We start from the raw sequence: 10018 nt of genomic DNA, 5'->3' as shown, positions 1-10018 counted from the left end.
AATGTGCGCTGGGACCCGCAGCCAAGAGCTGACCTTGGTCCCTTCTCTGTGTGTCCCCTACAGGAGCCTCAACTGAGCTCACACACCAAACACACAGAAATGAGGGAGGAGATGGAAGAAAGAAAATCAACTGGTCTGAAGGATGAGAAAAATCCAGAGAAAAACAAGGTAATGGTATGGGAGGTGGTTGCCAAGGGAGGTGAGACGAAGGACAAGCTGAGTCCAGAAACATCAAGGGATAGTGAGGCGTGCACAGAGCATCGTCCAGGTCCTCAAGGAGCACCTCAGCTAAGCAGGGAGGACTGGGAGAGTAAGTTACTCCACAGTGAACTTGCGCACCTGCCGAGGAGATCCACAGGTTGGTTCAGGGTTGGCTTATACTTCTGGGAAGCACCAACTCCAGGGGGAAGAGGATGGGACCTTGATGCTCTGTCCTAGACCCCCCAAACTCAAACTTGGAGCTTCCCAGTGGTGGATGCCCTCCCAAGTAAGTGTTCACTAAGACGGATAAATAATGTGCGGAGAAGAATTAGAGATATTCATTCTTCCCAGGGACCAGGCTAATGGGACCCTTGTTTCTGAAGCAGAGATAGTAATAATATTCTTCTGCATTTACCGTTTCAAAGGCTTTACATACAACATTTCTGAACTATATGTTGAGTGCTTAATTTGCCTTATGTTGTGTTATCAATTTGGAGTTCCTATATGAGTAATATTTCCATGAGGAGATTAAAGCAGTGAGAGGAAGAATACAAGTGCATAGTTTCAACAAAACGTGGTGGCCCTCAGTTGGGATTTTGTGGCAGCCCAGAGGATGGGAGGGGAGGCCAAGGACATCTCTTCCTAATGACAGTGAACCCCTGAGAGGAATCACTGTGGAGAGGTGAGTCTTCATCAGAGTCACCAGAGGTCTGGATCAAAGGGCGTGGATAATGTAGGGCAGGCACGTCCTTAAGGAAGGGGATTTGCTACATCTTGGGAGAAAGCAGAGTATCTCTGAGAGCACATTTGGGAAGGAATGTAGTTGAAAAGGTGGAAGATTTGCAACCACTTTTATTCAATCAGTGAACAAATGTCACTGAGACTCTACTCGCAGCTTGATTCGGTGCCAGGAGACATGAACACAGAGATGATTAAAAGGGTATTCCAACTTTCCTGGAGCTCTCAGTCCAGCGACCAAAAAGTCATGAGAAGTGTAATGGGGGTGGATTCACTGGAGGAAGTGACCCGTGCTGCCTAGGGATGACCTCAGTGTTTCTCGTGGCCGCCCTTCTTTCTTTATCAACAGCTGGTGACCAATCCAGGTCCAACAACTGTGGCTCTCAGCCAGATTTCATCCTCTCATGATACAACTAACATCTGCAATCTATGTTGGCTCAAAGTAGCCAACACTGCCAACGTTTCCAGAGGAAACTGCTGATGTCTGTCTCTACTGTCTATGTCCTGGTCAGTAGGAGAAATGAACAGACAAATTGAATAAGTCTTATAGTTTCATCATGTCATAACAATCAGGGACTATCTGTCTTCTCTTACAAAAGGCAATGCCTTCTAGACTTCAAATTCTCCCCCCATTTCAAAGACAATTTAAATGTTGGTCATATTCCTAGAATTTTAGAACTTGGTGCTTTACCCTTACATTTCAGATCCAGTAAGCAAAGTAAAGGAGTAAAGCAACTTCCAAGTTTGCAGTGAGAATGTAGTGGGGTCTAGCAGTAAAATCCTGGCTTTCACGTGCCTGATATCTCTTTAGTGCTCTTAGAAACAGAATAATCTAACACTCCTTGAGTCACTCCTCTATCCCATCATGTTGTACAAAATATAATATCTCTGCTCATCTAGATGACTTGGATCCTAAATTAGCTGAGTTCCACGAATGCATTTACAAAGCCCCTGTGGGTAAAGCACTGTGCTAATTCTACTGTGGGATACGAATGAGGGTACACATTCCTTACTGAAGAAAGTGTGAAGATGACTGGTCCCAGCTCAGCCTAGGTATCTCTCTGTAGGTAGAATAACTACAGCAGACACCAATAGGTTCCACCTGCTGAAAGGGAAGATGAGGATGAGGTGCAATGACTCAGCTCAGTGTCCTCAACTCAATGAAGTCCACTGGCTTGTTTTCAGTTTCCTCTCCCCTGCCTTGCTTGGAAACTCTCTCCAGGTGGTAAACTGGAGCAAATGTAGGCTCATCTGCTTGTTTCTCATCTCTCAGGATCACTCACTGACCTTTACTGCCTGTTGGCCAGTCTTTTGAAAATCTCTGTCTCATCTATTTTGTCCAGTTTATTGTTGTTGCTTTCTTTTGCTGTTTCAAGTGGGAGAGTAAATCCAGTTTCTGTTAGTGTGTATTCGTGTGGCACCCCCTTTATAAAATCACAGTTGGAAAATATCTATCAAGATCCTGAAAAGAAACTTTTACAAAATAAAAAGCACAGTCACAACCAGGGTAAGACTGTGAACTAAGGAAAACCCTTAAACTTGACTGATAAGGAGCTAATATCCAAATATATAAACAGTTTGTAGGACTCAACATCAACAAACCCCAAACAACCCAATTAACAAATGGGCAGAAAACCTGAGCAGACGTTTTCCCAAAGAGGACATACAGATGGCCAACAGGAAAAAAGCTCAACATCAACTATCATCAGGGAAATGCAAATCAAAATCACAGTGTGATGTCACCTCACACCTATCAGAATGGCTGTCATCGAAAAGAACACAAATAACAAACACTGGCCAGGATGGGGAGAAAAGGGAACCTTGACACATGGTTAGTGGGCACAGAATTATCACATAACCCAACAATTCCAGTGCTGGGTATGCATCCAAAAAAACCCCAAAACACTAATTTGAAAAGATACATGCACCCCAGTTTTCATAGCAGGGTTATTTAGAATTGTCAAGATAGGGAGGCAATCTATGTGTCCATCAACAGATGAATGGATACAGAATATGAGGTATATGTAGTAAATGGAATACTTCTCAGTCTTAAAAAAATCAATGAAGTTTAGCCATTTGCAACAGTATGGATGGACTTGAAGAGTACTGTGCCAAGTGTAAGAAGTCAGACATCACTTATATGTGGAATCCTCAAGAATACCACAAACTAGTGAATAAAACTAAACAGAAACAGACTCACAGACATAGAGAACAAACTAGCGGTTACCAGAGGGGAGCGGGGAGGGGGAGGGGGAGGGGCAACCTAGGGATCGGGATGAAGAGGTACAAACTATTATGAATAAAATAAGCTACAAGGGTATATTATTCAACACCGGGAAGATACTCAATAGTTTATAATACATATAAATGGAATATAACCTTTAAGTTGTGAATCACTATATTGTACATGTGTAAATTATATAATAATGTATATCAACTCTACGACCAAAAACAAAAAGTGTATTTTAAAAGCACCATACCCGTTTTAAGGACAATGCTGGCCTGACTCTATGTTGGGGATTGCAAACCCCATAGCCCCTTGCCCAAAGGCTGAGGGAATGTTCCCTTGAGGTCTGTGGTGAAAACCAGCCCTTTGTGAGTGGAGATGCCTCTTTAAAAGCATGTCACCCTTGATTATTCCTATTCTCCAAAAGGTCCTTCAAAGGAAGGGTGAACGTGACTACAAAGTGGCCCAATGGAAAGTTCCAGCTTTGGGGCTTTCGTGGAGTATCTCTTAGGAAACACTGCTTCCAGGCTGACTTATGTTCCCTGAGGAACCAGGGAGAGACACCAAACATTTCAAATTGGTGGGCAACAACCCAGGCACTGAAAGAGGGGCAGAGATTCCCAGACCCTCTCTCAGGAACCTCATCGGTTGCTCCAAAAGAGACCCCACAAAGTCCTCCACTCACAGGATCTTCCTCCTCTTGGTGGTATAAAATGACCCTGTGCCTTATTTGCTAAGCAGGGGACACAGCGCTAGATACTACTGTTTCTTGGGTGTATTGCCATGCCAGTTATACAAAAGAAAAGAAAGACGGGAAAGCTAGGTGAGGTATTAGAAATATCTGTCCTCCCGGGGCTGCAAGAGGCAGTCACCTGGCCACACAGGTCTCCCTGAGTTTAAGACCTCTGGTGGTGGTTCTGCAGTAAAGGAATAAGCTGGTCCACTTTCTTTCCAGCAGAAAATGGGGAATGGGACTGGTCTGAAATAAAGTGTTCTTCATTGGCTGATTAGGGCCTTAATCCTCATCAACTATGATGGTTGTCAATTCAGTCTGGCCCTGGAAAGGAATACAGCATTTTTCCCCAAAACAAACTTAGAAGGGGAGTAGGAAGGTTTATCTTCCAGGAAAATGTATCTAGGAAATGCTCCCCAAGAATTTGCCCAAACTACTGAATATATTTACAGTGGTCTGTTATTAACCATTACCTGTCAGGAGAGTGTGCAAACACTGTCCCCCATTACCACAAATTGTGCAGTCGAGTTTCCTAAATTTGGAGAAATCAAAGGGCTCAGTACATCCGGAGTGCAATGGATAAGCCTTTTTTTTTTTGGAAAACCATCTTCCTGATCATGGGATCTCCCCGGCGCCTGTACCACAATAATGCAAGATACCAATAATAGAAGAAATAGTGTGAGAGAGAAAACAGAGCACATGTGAGAACTCTCTATCTGCTCAATTTGTCTGTAAACCTAAAACTGTTCTAACAAGTAATGTCATAAATTTTTAAAAAAATGTAATGATGCAACACCCTCAAATCAAAGTGTTGCTGGCATCCTATAACTGCATAGTTAATACTAGCCCTTGAGGTGCACCAACCTGGAGTCTGACCAGGCCTATGCCATCAGCCTCTGCAGCCTGGCAGTTCCCCTGGAATCTGGCTGTGGAAACATGTAGGTCAAGGTGGCTGCAGAGCTCCATATGGTGCAGAGAGAACACTGGAATGTGGTGACGGCGGGGAGAAACCATCGGAGGGCCGAGGTCGGTGAAGATCCAGGACGACTCAGATTCAGCAGCTGCCCCACCCGCGGCCACAGAGCAAAGGACAGGGAGGACAGGAACTGAGAGCTACCGGATGAGGTCGCTGCCTGAAAGATAAACGCATCTCAGGAGGCTTTGGTCAATTTTGAGAATGGGAAGCAGGAAAATGAGTTGAAATACGACTCGCATGTTCCGTGGTGGCTTGAACCACCAGTCTTCCAGGTAACAGCACGCTCGCATACTGTACTCACAGAGCCGAATTACACACTCTTCTGCTGTTGCCACGGGGTGAGAACGTGCCCCCCAACCCCTCCCTCCGGTTCTGAAAACACACTCAGACTGGCCACTCAGGACACGCTGTTCTCACATGGGGCACATGAGGGCCTTGATACCAGGGAATGGGCCAGGCCGCCTGCGCCTCGCCGCCTCGGGAGCCTCCGCTCAGGTGACAGGGGACCGCCACAGCCTCTGGGGCTGCAGCCCGCCCTGTGCCCCTCTTCCCTGCGCGTCCCCCTCCGCGGAATGCGAGGCTGGGACAGGCTTTCAAAAGTGGCCGACGTTCAAAACTTTAAAACTGGCCGCTGAGCCATATAAACGTCCGGAGGCTGGAAACGTCGACGGGGAGCCCGTGGGCCGCGCTGAGCTCCGCTCCCAGGACCCAGCGGCCGCCTCAGTCTCGGGGACGCGCGTGGGCGGAGAGGGGGTGAACCCGGAAAGCGGAGGAGGAGCACGAAGGGGAGGGAGGAAAGAGCCCAGAAGAAACACTGTCAGCTGCTCACACCCGACCTCACCCCTCAGGGCGCCAGCGGCCTGGGTGCTCGCGGTGCGACGGGTGGGGCCGTGGCCGCTTCGGCTCCCATCCGGTTCCCAACAGAGAGAGGACGCGCCGTCCCCCGACGAAGCCGGCAGCGCCCCGCGCGTCTACCCTTGCACCTGGGTCCCAGGGAGGGGACACCCCACGACGTGCCTAGCCCTGTCCTGAGGATGCTCAGAGCTGCCAGGGCAGCGGGGAGAGGACAACTGCAAAGAAGGGGAAAGGAAGTTTGGGGGTTTTTTGGCGTTTGGGTTTTTTTTTTCTGGCGGGAATTTTACCTCAGGGCAGAAAACTCTAGAAATGCCGGCAGAGCAGGCGCATTTGGGGGAGGCCGCCAAGCCGTCCCCTGTCGCTCCTCCCGAATGGACTTCGTGTCTTTCCACGACATACAAACCTGAGGGCAGGCGAGTCAGGCGCCTCCTGGAGTCGCGGAGGAAGTGGGCTCGGGGCTGGGGGACGAGAGCGCCCGGCGGGAGGCGGGTGCTGGGCCCGCGGGGCTGCGCGCGGCCTGGCTCCGCGGCGGGAGGGGCGGGCCTGCGGCGGTTCCATGGTGTCATGGTGAGCACTCTGGACTCTGAATCCAGCGATCCGAGTTCGAGTCTCGGTGGGACCTTTCCCTTTAGGCCGCGCCGGCGTCTTTTACTCCCGCAGCCAGAACTCAGTCTCCTGCCGAAGCCCGCGTTCCTCCGGCTCCTGTTCCTGCCACCGCAGGCACCTCGCAGCCGCGTCCCTGACCTCTGCCGGCTCCTTCTCCAGAAAACCGGCTTCTCCGACCTGCGCGGTCCACATGGGCAGGTGGCGCGCAGGTGGGGGACGAGCCCGGGGTGTCCCCGCTGGCCCCGGGCGGTCAGCCTGTCTCTGGCCATCGGAGGCCCGGCCCCGCCGCCAAGCGGCGCAGCGACCGAGCCAGTGCCACCCCGCCGTCGGGGCCCCCTGGGTCTCGGGGGTAAAAGGCAGAGGCTGCGCCGCCTGAGTCCTGCCCCGCGAGGGGGCGTCACACCGCAGGCGTAACTGCGCGCTTGTCCCTGTGAGTCAGGGGTCGCTGTGGGGGGCTGTGATGTCGCTGGTCAGACAGGGTGACAGCCTCTTATGGTTCCAGACCCGAATGGGTAGTGCTGTATTTAGGTGCCTATTCTATTCTGAAGTTTGATTGATCCTATTCCACTGTGTTCCGGTTTTATTCAGAATTTCTAGCTCCTAAGTCTCCATTGGACACGAAAAGCCGCTGTTAGGCTGAGATTTCAATCTTGACCCCAGGAAGTCCCGTGCTTTCATCCCAAGCTCAGCCAGAAAGAGGAGAAAGGCCAAGGATTCCAGTGTCTGGGGAGACCAGGGCTCCCTGACCCCTCTCCACCCAGGCCTTTGAGACACTTGCAGAGCTTCTCATCAAGGCTAGCCTGTAGTGAATATACTTTGTTTCGTTAGATTTGGGTGGAAACCAGATTTATTTTTTTATCATTATAAAGTTAAATTCCTTTTTCAAATGTTGCCTCTGGATGTGGAAAACACAATGTAACAAATAAACCTTTTGTGCAAGGCCTTCTGTGGAACAGCCACATGGATAAGAACTAGCCGAAGAGAGTATAAAACAATAATTTATGTGTACCCCAGAACAGTGACAAAATTTTAAAAAACCTGCTTTCGTCAATTGTGTTATGATTGGCATTGTTGGGTATTTCTTTATTCTTTTGTCAATATAGTGTGGGAAAAAGCAAAGGAGGCGGTATAAGATATTGTATTTCTATTACTCCTAGTGCCCTTAAAAACAAAACTAGTGGTATTAGAGAAAAGAGTCTCAGTTGAAAGACAGACATTCAATCAAAGCCTGTAGTTCTGAGTTTGAATTGTGAATGTGAATATATGTGAATGCATGAACACATACAAATATGATATGTATTTGCTAGCTCTGTCCACTGCAAAGGTCTAGAATTCAACCACTTCCATTGAGTGTCTTTAGGTTACACAATTTGATTTGGGAATAATGTTTTTCACAGAAAGGAATCAGAGATTTTGAGAGATATGACTGAGTCCCGGTCAGGGGCAGATGAGACAGAAGCACCTTGTCATAGTGATATCTACAAAGGTCTCAAAGACTGTTAAAATCTTATGAAAAGGAGAAAGGAGCCAGCTTAAAGGCACATTCACTGCTGAAAGAGAGGGTCATTAGAGTATCAGTAAGGACTCTATTGCAATGAATTGAAATACTTCAATGTGTTTGAAACTTTGATTTCATATTAGCACGGGGGAAAAAAAAGAAATAAAAGAAACTAGTTGGTGACCATGGAGGATGCTTGGGGAATTGCTCATTAAGCTGCAGTTTTCTTTACAGAGGGAACCACTAAGTAACTAAACAGTATTTAGTACTAAGGGGAAGTTTTTTTTTATGCAAGTGTACCAGCTAAATAACACATGGCCATGGAATATCACCATTTTGCTCCACATAACTAGTTCACGGATCTAGGCCTTGAACTCCAAGGGCTGCTAACATTATTTGAGGAAACACACAGGAGTTGATGTGCCTCCTGATCAGAGAGCACACACCACTTCTGAGGTGCCCTTGCCAGGATACCAAACACAATCTCCTCTGCCTCTGTATCTACTGTGTCCAAAATAGGGGCCACTAGACACATATGGCTATTGAATACCTAGAATGTGGCTAGGACGACTAAGGAACTGGATTTTAATTATATTTAATTTATAATTCATGTGAATGTAAACTTAAAAGCTGAAGATATGCACAACATTTTTCTATTCAACACAACTTTAAAGCTTTGGTGGAATTATGTTTCCCTTAATGTGCAGCATTAATTAGCTGTGTAGAAGATAATATTTGTATTATTGTGTGCTTATACTTTTCAGTTTTCAATGTGGTTACTCAGAAAATTGAAATTACATATGTGGTTTGCAATTTCATTATATTCCAGCACTGCTTTAGATTCTACCACCAAAAAGAAAGTATGGAGGACGGAAGAATTTATTAAAGTACACCCAGTTATACAATTTACATTGTGGGAATGCTACAGAACTAACAACTCCATTTCTTCAACAAATGAATGATTTAAGAAAGGAAAAGAAAAGGACAGCAAGAGACCAAGAGAGCTAGAGCAAGAGTGAGAGGGAAGGAAGCAAGGAAAGAAGGGGGGGAGGGACAACGGGAGGGAGGAAGGAAGAGGCAGGGGAAGAAAGGAAGGGAGGGAGGGAGGAAGAAACCCAGAGTAAATATGTGTGTAAAGACTTCAACACATATCCTACTAATTACAGTTTGTGCATTTTCTTTGGGTCCCAAGAAAGAATAACTTAAAAACAATAATGGGAAATTTGAGCACTCTTTTATGACATTAAAGATGCTGAATTAATTTATGAACAATTATAATGCTATGATGAGAATACTTTCAAAAATAGTCCTCATTTATGGAAACATACTGGCAAAATGACAGACGTAATATGATATCTGAGATTTGCTTTACAGAATATAGGGAAAGGTAAGTGGGTGGCTTGTAGTAAAACAAGGGCAGCCATAAGCTGATATTTGTTGGTCGTGGCTAACAAAGATGGGGATGTTCTTATATAATTCTATTTTGTGTACTATTGAAAACCTGCATTTGAAAAAGAATGATAGGAGAGCACAGGTCCACCTAGGATAATGGCAGCAGGAACTCTCCACGTGCATTTCAGAGGGCTAGGGACTAACAGAGAGAGTCAAGGACACCAGTCATAACCCTGCCCCAACCAAGGGCCAGAGGACACCGTGGACTCCAGTTGGTTTGTATTTAGCCAGGTGTGGGAGCCACACAGAAGTAGAGGAACCGGCAAAGACTCTGCACATAGAGGAGCACAAAGATAATTGACACACATCAGGGATCGATAAGGGCTGGTAAAATTTTAGAGAAAGCATCATAGAATAAGATATTCATACACTCTCAAAGCACCACTAATCAAATTACTGATTATAGACAGCAAACATGTCTTTCCAATGAATGGATCTCATGAAGCCCTGCACAACAGTGTCCAATGCTAAAATGACAATAGTGGTGACAGGCAAAGTGGACACTCTCAGCCTCCAAAGGGGCTGCGCTAGGAAGCACACAGCATGCACTAGGTGGTGTTCTAGGCAAAAAGGTTTCCCCTGAATTTAATCATGAGGAAATGCTCAGACAATGGCAAACTGTAGGCCTTTGAGCCAGACAACTGACCTGTCCTCTGCAAACAAGTCAATGCCACCACCACTGAAGACAGCTACCAAAAGGTGAGGAGAGGCTTGAGGTTCCCAAGGACTAAA

The 10018-nt window shown here is 46.7% G+C and overlaps 2 non-coding genes across 2 annotated transcripts; one reads left to right on the top strand and one right to left on the bottom strand.

The window, feature by feature from the left end:
- Positions 1-4376: 4376 nt before the first annotated feature.
- LOC130841970 (U1 spliceosomal RNA) lies at positions 4377-4540 on the bottom strand. The gene has a single exon (XR_009050316.1). It is a non-coding gene; the product is annotated as a U1 spliceosomal RNA (small nuclear RNA).
- Positions 4541-6280: 1740 nt separating this feature from the next.
- TRNAQ-CUG (transfer RNA glutamine (anticodon CUG)) lies at positions 6281-6352 on the top strand. The gene has a single exon. It is a non-coding gene; the product is annotated as a tRNA-Gln (tRNA).
- The last annotated feature ends 3666 nt before the right edge of the window (positions 6353-10018 follow it).

Source organism: Hippopotamus amphibius, chromosome 1 (assembly GCF_030028045.1).
Source record: "Hippopotamus amphibius kiboko isolate mHipAmp2 chromosome 1, mHipAmp2.hap2, whole genome shotgun sequence".
NCBI classification, from domain to species: Eukaryota; Metazoa; Chordata; class Mammalia; order Artiodactyla; family Hippopotamidae; genus Hippopotamus; species Hippopotamus amphibius.
This window is presented reverse-complemented; position numbering and strand designations above follow the sequence as displayed.